This window comes from Rhinopithecus roxellana, chromosome 1, assembly GCF_007565055.1.
Source record: "Rhinopithecus roxellana isolate Shanxi Qingling chromosome 1, ASM756505v1, whole genome shotgun sequence".
Classification (NCBI taxonomy): domain Eukaryota; kingdom Metazoa; phylum Chordata; class Mammalia; order Primates; family Cercopithecidae; genus Rhinopithecus; species Rhinopithecus roxellana.
Window position 1 is genome coordinate 28,504,849 of NC_044549.1, and position 17,585 is coordinate 28,522,433.

Here is a 17,585-nt window from a genome sequence, read left to right on the forward strand (position 1 = left end):
ATCTGCACTGCTGGAATTCCCCCAGAGGATAGAAGGCATGTCTGGAAAATTCCTGACCACCAAACTAATACATTTCTAGAGAACCTTTGTTGTATATAGTCCCACATAACTCGACACATGCTTTCTGAGCTGTTATTAGAGTCTCACACCAGGTGCCTGCATTTGGAGTCGTATCTTCCATAGTGACATTGCTCCCTTCCAAATGAATATCTCTTCTGTGGTTGGGGCCTCATTCAGCTGATTCCACTTCATGTGACTTTATCTTCATCATTATAGGGTGACCCTTCCAGTTTTCCCAGAATGCAGGACTTTCAATGCTAAAACTGGGGCTAGTCCTGGGAAATCAAGGTCAGCTAGTCAGCCTAACATGGTGTGCAATAATAATGATACTGTGTTGCTTTGTAACCTCCTGGAATTTACTTCTGAGTCTTGGTAACCTGTTCTATAAAATATTGAGGCCAAAACTGATAACAAGAAATTATTTTGTGAAAGGTACAGTTCTAGATTATTTATGCTTAATACCACAACTCCTGAAAGAAGGCATTATCATTACATCCATTTGACAGATGAGGCACATGAAGATAAGGGAATTTGCTTAATGTTACTCAGCTGGCAAATTGGCAGGGCTGGAGTGCCTCGCCAGGTGATGAGGTACCAGGCCCCTGTTCTTAAGCATCATGCCATACTGGCTGTCTAAGAGAACTTCTAGGGCTCAAAGTTGATCATGTTCATATAAAAAGAGGCCATTTTGTTTCTTTATTTCTATCTATTATAACAACTCAATAAACTAAGGGGACACATCTTTTCTTTTTCTCTGATTGAAAAAGCAAAACACCTTAGGACTCCCTAAGCAAAATGAGCAGCAAATATGTTCTCTCTCTTTGGATTGCTCCCCTCCCACTGAACTGTCCCATGCTGCAGGCCACACCAGACAGGAGAGAGGATGCTCCTTGCTTGACCGGCTGAGCTGCAGCTCTCTATCCACTGGGTCAGAACTGGAACAGGCATCCAGCGCCTCATGAATGCAGACCTTTCCCCACTCCGCTCCTCAAAAACTCAGTTATCCTGGGGTCAAGCTTCTTTTTCTTTTTCAAACCACAGATAAAAAGTACTGGCTACAACTCCTTTCCATTGCAATTGAGTTACCAGCTCACAGTCCAAAGTCTGGTCAAGCAAGGAGCATCATTTCTCCTGTCCTGTGTGGCCTGCAGCACGAGCCGGTTCAGTGGGAGAGGAGCACTCAAAAGAGAGAGAACAGATTTGCTGCTCATTTTGCACAGGGAGTGTTTGCTATGCGGCTGCCGCAACAAAACACCACAGACTGGGTAGTTTAAACAACACACTTATTTTCTCACAGTTCTGGAGTCTGGAGATTCAAGATCTGGATGCCACCATGGCCAAGTTCTGATAAGAACCCTCTTCCTGGCTTAAGGGTTAGCTGGCTGCCTTCTCACATGTGTAGGAGTGAGAGGGCGAGCCGGTGAGCTCTAGTGTCTGTCTCCTCCTATAAGGAAACTAATTCCATCATGAGGGACCCACCATCATGACCTTATCTAAATCTCATGATCTCCAAAGGCCACATCTCCAAATAGCATCACGTTGGGCATTAGGGCTTCAACATATGAATTTTTTTTTTGGTGGCAGGGAAAATCACAACTCAGTCCATAGCAAGAGCTAATTGATTATCTTCAGGGTAATCACTCCACTCTAATGGGGGAGAACTAACTCTGGTAACTTAAAGGTTATTTTCTCCCTTTATTGTGCCTAAATCAAAGTGGCTTTCTGATCCCTGTCTTGTTTCTGTATAAAAAGAGCAAAAAGTAATTTTCATGTGCAGGAGAGGTTCTCATTCTACCTGTGAAAAATAGTATCAGCTTACTTAGTTTGTGGCTTAGTGTTTTAAGGATGGTAGCTCCAAGAGGCCTTAGCGTATAACATTCCTACCCTTGATTTTGAATTCAAAATTCAGATTGAAGTGGCTCAATCAAAGCGAAGTATTATTTTTTTCCATTCTATAATTAGCCATCGCCAATAGCTAGTTGTCTAGCTGTTAATTCCTGTTTATATCCTGTAGTTCTTCAGCACATGCAGAATCGCTGTCACAAATCAGGGAGCGGAAAACAGACATCATGTGAAACAGAGGGGAATATGATTGGCTTGCTGAGCCAGAAAGATTAGGCCTCCGAACAAGTGGTCTCTGATTAACTCTGAATTCTGACTGATTGGAGGTGTTTCACACATCAACAAATTCCATGGATGTTTCTATCGTCCACCTTTGGTTTGTTTTCATCACTATGCCCAGCCACTCCACCACTCAAGCTTTGGTTTCATGAAAAAAGCAAAACATTAAAACGTTTAATATGTGTTTCTGCTATCATGCCACCTCCCTGGAAACACCAGTCATTTTCTGAGGAGAGTAAAAACTAGGTTAATTATGGGAGCCTATGCCAGAGGTGACCTGGCACGAATCCCACCATCCATGCTTTTTGTTGGTTGTCTTTGTCTTAGGGTTTTTGCAAGAATTAAATAAAATAATTTGCATATGTAAAGCGCTTAACATGGTGCCATGTGCAATGAATATTAGTTCATTTAATTGTTTTAATAATCCTGTGGAAAAAGTTGTTTTCCCTTTGTATGACATAAGAACAGGCAGCTGAATGAATATTTGTTGAATGAAGATTATCTAGACCAATGGTTTCCAGAATTTCGGATTTCAAGGCTAATTAAAACTAAAAAGGAAATTGGGATTGATGCGGGGCTGCTTTTTATTTTTCTAAGCTGAGGCATGTGAAAATTAATTTCCAGCTACTAGCAACAATATGGTGTTACAAACAAAAGAAGTTGTACTGCAGATATAATATAGAATTAAAACAGAATAGATTTAACCTATGGAAAGGCATGTCTTTACTCCTGTTTTTCTTGATTTGTTGAGGAATGGTGGAAGTAAGGTGGTCTGGCAGAGGACACGAACTCACATTTAGAAATCTCTAATCCCATTCAAACCTTTGCCTCCATAAACTGTCTGAGCCAAGTTGTTGTCATTCCTAATTTTAGGGATCCTTGGGCATGAAGATTTCACAGTCTTCCTGGCAGCTTCTTCTAAAGTTTAATCATGCTTAAGTTGTGTCTGAGCCGCCAGAGGATTGAATCCAACCAATGAAAAAAAGCAGCCTGACCTGTCTGCCTTCTGGGCGGGCTGTGCCTTCTGAGGTGTTCACATGTATAATCAAATCTCCTTGTGGTCATTCAGATTTGAAGATGAGCCTCACTCAGAGCAAGCAGTCCTAGAATTAAAAAGAAAAAAAAGTAAGCAATATGTGACTCTAACTGAAGGCTTTTTGCCCATTCTCTCTGGGAACATATAAGAATTCTGGAAGTATTTGAATCTATATAATATCCTTATGTCAAGTCATGAGATCTTCAATCAGAGTAAATATGAAATTACAGTAAATATGAAATCAGAGTAAATATGAAATATGTCATGGTCTGGTATACCTCAACATAAAATCCCACACAGCCATTTGAGCCACTGGGTATGTTTTACTTTTCATAGAAATTTCTGGGCCTCATAAAAGGACTTTTCATGTAAAGTAGTTATAAGAAAATGAAGTCAGACTCTCTCCACTTGACATTTGTCACAATCATTGCAATGATATAGTTTGGGTATTTGTCCCCTCCAAATCTGATGTTGAAAACAGATCCCCAAAGTTGGAGGTAGGGTCTGGTAGGAGGTGTTTGGGCCAATGGGATGGATCCCTCATGAATGGCTTAGTGACCTTCTCATGATTAAGTTCTCACTCTTAGTTCCTGTGAGATCTGGTTATTAAAAAGAGTCTGGCACTTCTCTCCTCTCTTTCTCACTTCTTCTCTCACCATGTAACACACTGGCTCCCCTTCCCCTTCTGCCATGACTGGAAGCTTCCTGAAGCTCTTACCGGAAGCAGATGCTAGTACCATGCTTCTTGTACAGCCTACAGAGCTGCAAGCCAAATAAACCCATTTTCTTTAGAAATTACCTGGCCTTGGGTATTCACAAGGGTTTCCAATCTTTTGGCTTCCCTGGGCCACACATAAAATACACTAATGATAGCTGATAAGCAAAAAAAAATTGCAAAAAAAAAAAATCTCATAATGTTTTGAGAAAGTTTATGAATTTGTGCTAGGTAGAATTCAAAGCTGTCCCGAGCTTCATGAGTCCCATGGGCCGTAAGCTGGACAAGCTTACTTTATTGCAACACAGACTAAGATATGCAAGGATCTGAAGTTTGTTGCTACTCAGAATGTTCAGTAGTAATCTGGGAGGCTATATATTCCTTTTGGGGAAGGGTCAAGTAAAATAGGAGGACTGACTTTATTTGTTAAGAAGATTAATTTATGTTACAGATAAGTTCCACAGTGGGGCTGAATTCTCTTTATCCTTTTTTTTTTTTTTTTTTGAGATGGAGTCTCGCTCTGTTGCCCAGGCTGGAGTGCAGTGGCCGGATCTCAGCTCACTGCAAGCTCCGCCTCCCGGGTTTACGCCATTCTCCTGCCTCAGCCTCCCGAGTAGCTGGGACTACAAGCACCCGCCACCTCGCCTGGCTAGTTTTTTGTAATTTTCTTTTTTTAGTAGAGATGGGTTTCACCGTGTTAGCCAGGATGGTCTCGATCTCCTGACCTCGTGATCCGCCCTTCTCGGCCTCCCAAAGTGCGGGGATTACAGGCTTGAGCCACGGCGCCTGGCCTCTTTATCCTTTAAAAATAAAAGCACAGTACCAAAAATCCATCATTTTTTTTTTTTTTGTTACTTTTAAGTTGGGTCTATACAAGGCAGCTAGTTACAGAATATGTTTCATTATTTGCATCCATTTGGTGTCTACATATAGCCTGAGAATGGTGAGAAGATTCGAGAGAACACGAATTTGACTTGAAATAAATTTAGAGGACAATCAAAAGAATTATTCTAAGACTCTTCCTGATATAACAAATCAATAGAAATTTTGAAGTAAAAGTTGGGCTAACGCTTTCTTACATTCAGTGTCTTATTAAATCATGTTTTACAGTCATTTACCCTTCAGTCCTTACCTAAAATGACATCTTTTCTGTAGCCTCCAATCAGGACAGATGATTCAACAGAAGAGTTGAAATTGTTATTATACTAGAAAGCTTCAACATGTGGGTTCACTGTATCTGAATGTGAACAGAAAATGACATTATAAAATATCAACCTGTAGTCTCAATCATCAGGATATTTACATATTTTAGTGTTTTTTTAAAAAACCACCTTCAAATGAGTCTAATGAATTTCTATACACACATACATACACAGGCATTCATGGCGTGAACCAGGGAATTGCCAAAAGCACACTCCCCATTGTGACTAAATGTTACCACTACATTAAAATGTTTTCTAGTTCTGAATCAATAAAGAAAGGTTTATGTTAAAAAAGAAAAAAGCTCCCAAGAACCCGACAGACAGCTGAAAAACAGGAAATATGTTGGCTTTAATCAATACACACCATTTTAAGTGAAAGCATCACTCCTCAGAAAAGGGAGTGTGTTTGGGGAAGGCAGAAAGACGTTGTTCTGTGGGGGGATTTCTCTTATCCAGGTGACTCTTTGTAATAAATTCTGAAAACTAAAATTAAACAGTAAATGTAGATTCCCTCTATGATATGTGGGTGTTTTGAGTAAAGTCCTAATTGTGCCCTTTGTCCTCCTCCCTCAGAAAATAGAATCTTTAAATAAACAGGGAAGGGCCGAAGACTATACGAATTCACTCAATAGGACTCTTGCCAAAAGGAAGATGTATCACTGTTAAAATAGAAATGGCTCTAGTAGGCTTTCACAATCTAATGCCCCTGCTTTTAGCAAATTCAAGAAGCTAGGACATTACTGGGTCCATATCCTATCAAGGGATTCTCTTTTGAATACAAAGCACAGCCTAGACTGTGTGAAGGACATCTGAGAAGGCCACAGAAACAGAGCAGGGAGAGTGGTGGTAGTGTGTAAAGAAAACCTTCAGTGGAGTGATTGGAAACCAAGGCCATGTAAGGATAATGCTTTCCAGGATGATTTAAACAATCATCCTCAAAGGTGCAACTCTCCAAGTGAGTATGGACCATGTCTCCATAATGCTGTGTCTTTGCTAATGTATTACAGCATTAGTGCTATTTATAATCAACAAAATTACTAACACTGTAATCATGCCAGTTTGGTGATAGTAATTATGACAGAATAAACAGCAGTCAGAATGCCTTTGCTGCAGTTATTGATGTTGATGGCAAACACAGCCAAGGAAGGTTGGTTTTGTTTGTTTTTTCCTTTTTTCGGGAAGCCATCCAAGCAGGCAGAACCTGCAAGTGTTGGCCAGGAGAACGGTTTTATATACCTTTTAAAATTAGACTTCCTGAAAGGAGATGTCACAAAGGTTCATTGGCGAAGATTTGTAAATAGTTCACTTATTTTAAAAAATAATCACATATATGTTTCTGTAAATTATACTTGCAAACATATGCTCACCATTCCCCCTCGTGGAAAGGCTGTGGCTAATCCATATTTGGAGCTGACACCCTTTCTGGGTCCCCTCTTTAGCGAGATCACGCACATGTGCTGCTGCCCCACCGAAGCGCCTGCGCATTAGAGTTCCTTCTGTGCTACTCTGAGCAGTTCCTTATGCGTCTCTTACCACTGATGTTGGCTAAAAAATAACATCCAGAGACTTTGCTATCTATAATTAAGAGTTCTAGTGCTACTAGTGATGTAAAGATCGAACTGATTGAGAAACAGACATTTTATCTTCTGGTTGGATTATTTCCTTGTGGATTAAATTATGAGTGAATGTTTCTCTCATTTCATACTTTCCCCATAAGTGGTCTTTTCTACAGCAAAATTACTACTCATTCTTAATAACTACCAGATGATAAAGCAAGCTGTCTATTTGGGAGACAGTGGGTGTGCATTCCAATTATTCCATTCATCGTGTTTGCAGGACAGCAAAGGGGAGGGATTTCTGGGGTCTCTGGAGAGGGTGGCTTGAAAGACTACAGGAAGTTAGTATCAATGCTTTGCTTCTTGATGGAAGACAGCTTCATGATAGCTCTGGGATAGAATAGGCAAAGGCAAATAAAACAAAATCAATCGCCTTACAGTTAGGAGCTCTGTTAAACAGAGCACTTGTTTGAGCTTGTTTTTAAAAGTCCATGCCCTTTGACTCAGCAATGAACATTTCTAGAGATTTATCTTAAGGAAATAACTAGATCAGCAGTGAACATTTCTAGAGATTTGTCTTAAGGAAATAACTAGATCCATGGCAGAGATGTGCATTCGAGGATATTGTCCACATCATTGTTTATCATAGTCCCTATCTTGGCTCCGAACAGGAGAGATTAGGACTTGTCTGGATACAGGTAGTTTATTTCCAAGATGATCCTGGGAAGCAAGAGGCAGAGAGTAGGGAAGAGGGAAAAGCAAATGTAGTGACGCTGATGCCTTGGGCTGCCGGGACTCAAACCACAGCGCCCTCTCGCGCCACACTCACAAGGTCTCCTGAAGCGTTTATTCACCAGTTCTGTCCCCACTGGTTGAAGGTTGTTTGGGGGGGCGGGGTGGGGGCGGGGAAGACTCTCCTTTGCCTCAAGGCTCTTTAGCATCGGAAAAGGGAAAAGCCGCTGTGCTGGCTTTTCCATGTGGGGCTGTCAGTACCAGGTGAGGCTGAGCTCTCATGACAATGTTCATTGCAGCTATGGCTGAAACCAGAGGCAGGTCAAAGAACACAACCCTGGGAAGCAGAGGCGTCCATTATTATAAGCCGAACTGGAAACACCCAGAAGATCACTCACTGAAAACTGTTTAAGTAATTCTTACAGATACACACAGCAGAGGGTTTTGTAGTCATCGGCAATGATGATGTCTGTATTTATTTATGGACATAAAGAGGCATGTGCCAGCAATAAAAAACATGTTACAAAGCAGGATATATACTATTTTTTAAAATCTATAAATGTACAGATGTACTGCAGGTTATGAAACACACAACAGATATGAATTTGTTTTATGCAAATTGCTCCATAAGGTACATAATTTAATTTTAGAGATGTGGACACTTGTACATCCAGTGCAAGGCTAAACGTGGGAACCACATTTCAGAGCCCCACAGCCCATTTCCCATGCCCCTCGCTGTGTCCCCACCTGTCTCCATCACCTGCTGTGATCTCTGTGTGTCAGCCACGCTAATTCCATGTTGTTTGTGTCATTTCCCCTTTACTGCCTTCTAATCACAACTGGAAAGTGCTGATAAGGACAGAGGCTAGGATTGTATTTGAAGGCGTAAAGGAAAAGATCCACCACCCCTAGTACAAAGTTGATGGCTAGACACGGGTGGCTCAATAATTTTAAAGATCTTGTCTTTTTTTTTTTTTAAATCATTTTAAAAAGGAACGGTAACACCATGAATGGTGATACAAAAAGCCGCAGAAGCAAATCGAAAGCATTTCGATGTATATGAAATACGATTTACTTAAGACCTTTGAAAAACTGGTGATTGCATAAATTGCATAAGTTGGAAGATGTCTCTATTCCCTAGGAAAAGTGATTTTCTCTGGATTGGTGGAATTTCAAATTATATTTCTTTGTTGGCATTTTCCCAATATTTCTCAAAAATGATGTTAGTTAAGAAAGCATGATGATGACAGAGACAGGGATGAAAGACACAGCATCTTTTTAGTCACTTGCAGTTATTGTGGGAAATTTCCATTAATAAACACAAAGAGGCTGTTCCAGAGCATCTACATAGGGATCTGTTGGAAGGAGCAAGCTGAAGCGGTGTTTCATAGCACTTCAGATAAAACAGAGAAAATGGCAATTCCGATTGTCTATGTTAACAATGAGGGAGAGTGGCTTATATAGAGATTATGGACAAAGCTCCTCCTCGCCACCCCCTTCAATGCCTGACATCTCCTCTAGCCATCCTAAAAAGTGGCGCCTGGGTGACCTTGCAAGCAGCAAGTGTCTGGCTGGGATCTCACCTCTTTCCATGATAACACAAAACCAGCCTTTTGACCTCATAGCAGAGCAAGGCCAGGTGGTCTGGAACGTGGTTAGCCACAAGCTAACTTTCTAACCAGCCTATTTTTTCCCTCTGACAACACTGGGCAATTTAGTGAGTCCAGATGGTGATTCCCCACATGCGAACTGTTTTTCTATGTGAAATAAATGCCAGCTGTATCTAGCTGATCAAACTAATGTAAACTTGTTGATTATGGGTGCTCCTTTAAGAACACTCTTCCTGGTTACTTTTTAAAACTAGATGGTGTCTTACATCTTTAGAATACAATCGCAATTATTTCCTAATTATTTTTAAATGATGCTATTTAAAAAGTGCTGTGTAGTTAAAAAATGTGTATGTGCCCCAGCTGAATGCAGCTATAACAAATCCTATGAATTGAAGTTAATAAATATTTAGACTTTTCAGTGCATAAAAAAATGAAGGTTGATGGGCACTGAGAAGAACGGGGACATTATTTAAATGTCATGCATTTTAATGGAAGAAATAGTTTGGTCGTTGTCCTCCCTTTCTTCAAAGCAGTGATTTTCAGGCTTGGATTTTCAACACCTCATGCACTCGCCAATTATCCCAAGGGAGGCCACAGAATTGCCATTGCCTTGTGTTCAGCTCATCGCATTCATTGATTTAATAAGTCTACCTGGGCATTTTTCAAAGCCAGTAATTGAAAATGTAGCCTGACAGGTTAGCAGGAGTGGCAGGGCCTGGGCAGCAGGGGTGGAGTGGAGGAGGGTGACTACTTTCTCATCAGCAACTGTAGCAGGTGCATCAAATGCTAGCACCCAAAATGCTGACCCAGGGGCTACCCAGAGACCAGGGGACAGAAGACAGATGCATCCCTTCTGGGCCCTGACTGGCCTCAGAGGAGAGCTCAGAGGCAGGTGAGTGGTAGGAGACTCATGTGCCAAAATCACCCTGTTTGCCACAAACCCAATAAGGTTCAAAAGCAACCAGGTTACAGAGGCCATGTGTTATTTTTTTCCTTTTCTTTTCCTCATTACCTGAAATTATTTTGTGTGTGTGTGAGATGGACTGTTTCAAGCTCAGTGAATCCAGATCTATTTCTATGCATCCATTATTATTGTTGGTAGCAGTAATGGGATTTTAAAATATTAACGGATGTTTCCACCTCTCTGCAGTGTTTTCTGCTGCTGTCTCCATTCCTTCAGGTATCCAGGCAATTGTGTGCTCATTATCTCAGGAAGGATGTGATTCTCTGGGAAGCAGGGGAGAGAGAAGTGTGAGCAAGCCAAACCTCAGGCCTCAGGGGAAATTGTCAGGGCTTTGAGGAAAAACAAAATATTTGGGAAGAAGGATATTATAAGGGAAGCACGGCTCCTTCGAGGACTGGAAGGGATTTCCCCAGACTAGGTAAGGAGGCCAAAGAGCAGAGGACAGGTGTTTCCTTCCTGTTAATACCTGGCTAGCCCTAGAAATGATCTTAGAATGCGGTGACAGATGAGAAAAGCTGACTGAGCCCAGGGACAGGAAGGCCCCAGAGGGCCTTCAGAGAGAATATAGGAAGAGGGGCTGTAGATAGCCTCACGGGAGCCTGTGCACCTCCAAGGAAGCATAGACACAGCCGGGAGGGAGTGGGGCCTAAACATGCCAGTTGGACAGAAAGAAAGGATGTCACTTGCAGCCTGTGTGGATCAACAACTGAGGGCAAGTGGACACCCCAGCAGACATCTGTGTGGAGAGATGACCCTGGCAACCAGGCGACTCCTACCACATCCACACCCTGGGACTCTGTGAACCCCCAGTATTCCATAGGAAGGAAACACAAGAGTGACTGAGATTGAGTTTCTAGGCTTAAAATAGACATTAAGTTCAGTGGTAGAAAGTTTACTTTTTTTGTACATTTGAATTATGAATACGATTCATGTCACCTAGTGTTATTTGTCCTTACCAGATGGTGTGGATGTTAGAATTATGAAACCTATCATTATAGATTTCACTGTTTCAAAACATTTCCATGCATTAAAAAAAAAAAAAAAAAAAAAAAAAGCGAGCTCCTCCAAAAGTGTGTGAGGTTTGGAGGAAGGCTATTATCCTTACAACAGAGATGAGGATGCTGGAAGACGGGGAGAGAGGTGAAGGAATTTGTTTAACATCACACAGCTGGTATCCACATCCTGTTTCAGGGGACCCTTTTAAAACCATCCTACCACCATCTTCTCCCACCACCTACCACTTCTTGTACCCCTTCCCTACCATAGAAATAACACATTTCACATCCTTTTTAGCATAGCAAATCTTTTTAGAGATTTTTGCAGTCTTTTAAAACAAATCAAATAGTGTATTTGAAACAAAACCAAGGCATCAAGGCAATGGAACAAAGCACCGCTTTGCTTTCAAAGCACGTTTCACCTACCGCCACAGCTCTTAAGTTAGTATTACCACATTAGTAAGTCTCCAGAGACTTTGGAGACCACCTGCTACAGTCCCCTTCCATCTGTAATGAGAAAGATAGTCATTGTTCAAGGCCACACAGTCAGGTAGGGGCAAACTGACGGGGTAATAAAATCTGGCCTCCTTATCTACTGTTCAATACTCTTTCCTATACACTAGATTTCCAGTTAGCTTGAGCAAAAATAAGTTCAAACTTTGATGAATTTAGCAATGTTCCCCAAACTCTATTTGTAAAACATAGCCCTTGAACCAAAAAAAAAAAGTTGGCATATAATGCTTTCTTTACTTGAGATGCTTTAAAAATTTCTTCTGTAGAAAAAAGTAGTCACGATAAATTTCTCATATTGAAAATGTCAAGCTCTATTTGTTATATGATGATGTCAGTGACTATAAAATATGAATTTCTGCTTGAGGATAGAAACTCTACAAAGATTTGGATTCTAATATCTGTTGAGATATGAGTGATAACTAGGAAGTTGCTTTGCTTGAGTTGTTTTGAAATAGTTATGACTGTCATTGTTCATTGCAAGTCTGTATATGTGCATGTCTGAAATGGAGATTGCAGTTACTGATAATTATACTCATATTTGTCACTGTCACCAAACTCCAAAACGGATATTGCCAAAGGGTTCCATTGTCATGCAAGACCTTGTGGCTGACAATGGGAAGGACAAGACACCAATATTTGTTGAGTATCTACTATGTGTGGGACCATACCAGGAAAATAGAGTACTTCTACTTCTGTAGAAAATTGGCAGAGCTGAACAAACATTTGCAAAATTGCTCAGCATCACTAATTATCAGAGAAATGCACATGAAAACCACAATGTGATGCCACCTTTACTCCAGCAAGAATGGCCATAATAAAAAAAATCAGAAATAATAGATGTTGGTGTGGATGCAGTTAAAAGGGAACACTTCTACATGGCTGGTGGGAATGTAAACTAGTACAATCACTATGGAAAACAGTGTGGAGATTCCTTTAAGAACTAACAGTAGAACTACCATTTGATCCAGCGATCCCGCTACTGGGTATCTACCCAGAGGAAAAGAAGTCGTTATATGAAAAAGATACTTGCACGCATATGTTTATAGCAGCACAATTCGTAATTGTAAAAATATGAAACCACCCCATATGTCCACCAATCAAAGAGTGGATAAAGAATTGTGGTGTGTATATATATATATATATATATACACACACACACATTATATGTATACACACACACATACACACACACACACAATGGAATACTACTCAGCCATAAAAAGGAATGAATTAATGGCATTTGCAGCAACTTGGATGGAACTAGAGACTAGTATTCTAAGTGAACTAACTCAGGAATGGAAAACCAAATATCATATTTTCTCACTCATAAGTGGGAGCTAAGCTATGAGGATGCAAAGGCATAAGAATGATACAATGGACTTCGGGGACTCAGAGGGAAAGGGTGGGAAGGCGGTAAGGGATAAAAGACTACAAATTGGGTTCAGTGTATACTGCTCGGGTGATGGGTACACCAAAATCTCACAAATCACTATTAAATAACTTACTCATATAACCAAATACCACTTGTTGCCCCCAAAACCTATGGAAATAAAAATTTTTTTTAAAAAGTAAAAACAAAATTGGCAGGCCTGCAGTGGTTTGAAGATGCTATGACTAATTCACATGCCATTTATCAATATATCCATGCAACAGATAGTCTACAAATATGCACTGGGCTCCTAGAATATTACAGGTATTGTTCTAGGTGCTTGGGATACAGCAGTGAACAAGGAGACAAGTTCCAATATCTCCTGGAGGTTACATTCCAGAGAGAAAAGAAAAATAAAAAATAAGCAAATAAATGCACAAGCTAACTACTTTCTTTCTGCATTGTGGTAAGCATCTAATTGCACTACATCATTTAATTACCACAACAACCCGTATGGGTACTACAATATTCATTTAATGTTACACACGAGTAAAATAAAGGACAGAGAGGGTAAATAACTTGACCTAAGGTCTCAAAGCTCATGAGAGGCAGAGATGAAATACTAACCCAGGAAATCTTATTTCAGGGCTTATGTTCTTAACCACTCTAAAACTGCTGTAGATTAAATGTTTGTGACCTCTCTCCCCCAAATTTATATGTTGAAACCTAATCCCCAATGATATGGTATTAGGAAATGGGGCCTTTGGGAGGTGATTAGGTCATGAGGGTGGAAACCTTATTAATGAGATTAGTACGCTTATAAAGAAGGTCCCAGAGAGTTTCTTTGCTCCTTCTTCCATGTGAGGACACAGCAGAAAGACGGCTATGTATGAAGAGGGCCCTCAACAGACACCCAATCTGCCAGTGCCTTGCTCTTGGACTTCCCACCCTCTAGAACCATGAGAAATAAATTTTTGTTGTTTGTAAGCTACCCAGTCTATGGTGTTCTGTTATAGAAGCCCAAATGGACTAAGACAAAAAGTTCATTTAAAAAATAGCCTACTAAATGGTAGGACAAGTGAGGAAGACAGAAAATGATGATACTATGCAACAGGTGGTATACTTAGATAAGCAAAGTTAGAGTAGGGGAATATAGGAAGGGCAACTCATCCAGAATTGAGGTGTCTGAAAAAGATTTCTGGAGAAGTTGAGGCCTGATCTGGGCCTTGAATAATAAATGGAAATTAATGAGGAAAAGGAAATGGAAAAGCATTGCAAACCAAGGGCAACTTCAACTTCTTGCTTCAGGTGGTGGTAGTACATTGGGGAGCTGTGAGACATGAGCTAAAAAGAAGTCAAGAGCTAGATTCAGAAGGGCCTCGGGCCTCGGGTACCACTTCAAGGAGGACTTTGGACTTTTCCTCTAAAGATAATGGGAAGCTATTGGCTGATTTTAAGATATGATCACATTTGCATTTAAATTTTTTTTTTTTTTTGAGACAGAGTCTCCCTCTGTTGCCAGGCTGGAGTGCAGTGGCCCCATTACAGCTCACTGCAACCTTCCTCTCCTGGATTCAAACAATTCTCTGCCTCAGCCTTTCGAGTAGCTAGGATTATGGGTGGGCCTCACGACACCCAGCTAATTTTTATATTTTTCATAGAGACAAGGGTTTCACCAGGTTGGCTAGGCTGGTCTTGAACTCCTGGCTTCAAGTGATCCACCAGCCTTGGCCTCCCAGAGTACTGGGATTACAGGTGTGAGCCACCACCCCAGCTCTAGTTGCGTTTTCAATAGTTTCCTGTGGGATCCTAATCCACTAGGTATTTGGAAGAGTTAAATCTCTTTCTCTCCTACTCCCTAACCCCCAGCTCCCAGGAACAACTTGGGCCAGATCTGTGATATTCACCCCAGACATCCTACCACCAGTAAAACATGTACTATTGACATAAAGAAAAAGATTTCAGGCAATACTTATGAAATGATTTAAATTTTGGGTAAAAGATTATTAATAGCCATAGTTATTCCTGAGTTTGATCTTGACTTAACATTTGCTCCTAGTTTCAATTTAGCGAATTTTTATGGAGGGCCTTCTCTGCACCTAACAATTTTAGATGCTGAATGGGATTCTAAAGAAATACTGCATATAATTTAGTTCCTGTCCTCGACAAGATGGTTTTTTCTCTTTTGACAAAAATATACAAAGCAGCATGTGGGTCTTCAGTTACATGTCATAAAACACCAGGACAGGAAGAAATCCCTGGATGAGGTTGTCATGGAGAAGAGGAGCCTTAGATGAACTTGGAAAGATTAGGCTCTCAGGATGTAAGAAGATACCAAAATGAATTATTTTCAGTAATAAGAGTAATCTCCATTTCTTCATGACTCAGACAGACTCAAATGTTAATTGTACTTTGCGCTGGAAAAATTAAACAGTGGATATAAAACCATGCAAACACTAGGACAACTAAATCTTTGTGCTTAACCATTTGTTCCTTGTGAAATCACCTTTTAATAATTAATTGTTATAAGAAACTGGGGGAAGGAACTGGCCTCTGAGAATAGCAAAATACACTCTCTGAGGTGTGAAAATGAAATCTCCTCCTTCTACTTTTAGCTTTGGAATTGTAGTGGACACAAAGAACTCCCCTGGGTGTTGGCAGAAGCATGTCATGAACACTCTTGGACAAGCTTGAAAAATTAGCTGAAAAGTGTTTTGAGGAAAGTCAGTTTGAATATTCACCATTATGTAGATTGTAAACTTGGTAAAGGCTCTTAAAAAATTGTCATCTTTTCTGACAGCAATGTCTTTTGATTAAAATATGTGTGCGTACATATATATATATATGTACGCACACATATCCGCATATGTACACACATACACATGTATGTATATTCAAATAGTTTCATAATTTAAAAAACGCAATCATACATTTGTAAAACTGACACCAGCTATCCCAAAGCCACAAATCACCACACAGAGAAACCTTGTTCCCTCCTCACTCTTCTCTGGTTTGTGGGCACCCACCTTGCTGACCATCTCCATGGAGAGCCTCAGCAGGACTGACCCTGAAGGAAATGAGAAATTTCCCTTCCTCAGAGAGAACAGGGGCGTGCCTCTGATAGTCACGTCTTTTGTAAAGTCCATTTCTCTCTCCGTGGGACAAGGGCTTATCTTTAAGCCTAGAATCCAAGGGCGATTCCTTCTAATTAGGCCAGTAGTCACCATTCTGGTTCCAAGAAAATTAATGAAATGACTAATTAGATGCAGAATATTATGCTACCGTTACAGTCCACTAAGGAGTAAAAACGTGACAGTCTCTGCTTAAGAAGCTTATAACCTAAAGGAAATACAAACAGACCTCAATTCCTTTTTTTTCTCACTTGAGTGAATATATCTTACACCATTCTGTCAAATCAGAAAGGCTCTATCAGGGAGAATAAGCTCCTTTTAATATGTATGCAGAAAGAAACCTAAAGAGTTAGAGCAGTGAGCACAACAGAGTCACCTTTTCCAGAGGCTTAGGAAAATCCTAGCAAGAAACAGCCACAGAATAGATTTCTGGTCTACTCATTCCCAGCCTTGAATCCAAAGCACACACTCTCCTTCTAAAACAATGCAGAACGTAATTTTTGAAAGACAGAAAATTAATGGCTGTGAACCCTCTAAAAGGATGTTTTATTTTACTCACCTAAATTATTATTTTCATTGCAAAATCATGGTCCTTTGCCCTGCTGACTAATGCTTTGTGTACCTGAAGAGACAGGCTTCAGGTACCTCAAGAGCTGTCTGTATCTGATGGACAGACGAATAAGCCCTAATGCTCTTCGTGAAGGGCAACCCTCTGATTTCAATAAGAATTGAGCTACGTGGCACTTTTATGTGAGTAACCCAGAGTGAAGATCTGCTGATTGTGAATGGAGGAATTAAAACATGTCTGAGAATAAACTGATGATACCTACAAGCATGGAAGGATCGTTTTCCCTAAGTCATATCAGAGTAAAAATTTGGAGGCATCTGCTTAAGAATTCTGTTCAGTTGTTCCCTGTGGATTCCTACCTTTCTTTCCCTACCATGTGTGAAAGGTGCTGGTGCCAAAATGGAGTTACTTATGTCAAACCATAACAAAACGGAGTCAGGGGAGGCCATGGAGAAGAAGCCTTGACGCACACATGCCTGTAACAGGCCTTACAGAAGACATATACATCAGTAACAGGATCTATCTCAATAACTTTCTTGAGATGGCAGTATTCTGGATAAGCCACTTACACAGGGACAGGTACTTAGCTACAGTCTCCACCAGCGAACACACGTTAACTGTCATGAACTTGTGACCTATGAACCTTACTAAAAAGCAACTCACATGGACTTCTCTTTGTCTTTAAAAGCTTCCCCTTTGCCCCGACCCCCTTGGATGTGCCTATGACCTGTCACAACACACATATCCTGTATTGCCATCCCCTGCTGTTGCCAAATAAACACATTTGTTCGGGAGAGTCCATCTCTCTGAGTTTCTTCTTAGACGGACCCATGTCAGTTTCCTGAAGTTAATGACCAACAGCATGTAGCTCCTTTAGGGATCTGCACTCAATTTGTACACATGAAAGAAAGGACGTATAGCAAGAAAAACCCTCATGTTAGGCCATGTTAAGTTCAGACCAAGTGACCTTCCGGAAAGCGAAGGTACTCTCAGACCAGTGGACCCTAAAACCA

At 40.6% G+C, this 17,585-nt stretch overlaps 1 long non-coding RNA gene across 1 annotated transcript; it reads right to left on the reverse strand.

The window, feature by feature from the left end:
* Positions 1-2,741: 2,741 nt before the first annotated feature.
* LOC104680589 lies at positions 2,742-16,478 on the reverse strand. The gene is made up of 5 exons (XR_750476.1): positions 16,381-16,478; positions 15,100-15,290; positions 10,045-10,257; positions 5,065-5,169; positions 2,742-3,284 (listed from the first exon to the last, which is right to left on the reverse strand). It is a non-coding gene; the product is annotated as an uncharacterized LOC104680589 (long non-coding RNA).
* Positions 16,479-17,585: the final 1,107 nt, after the last annotated feature.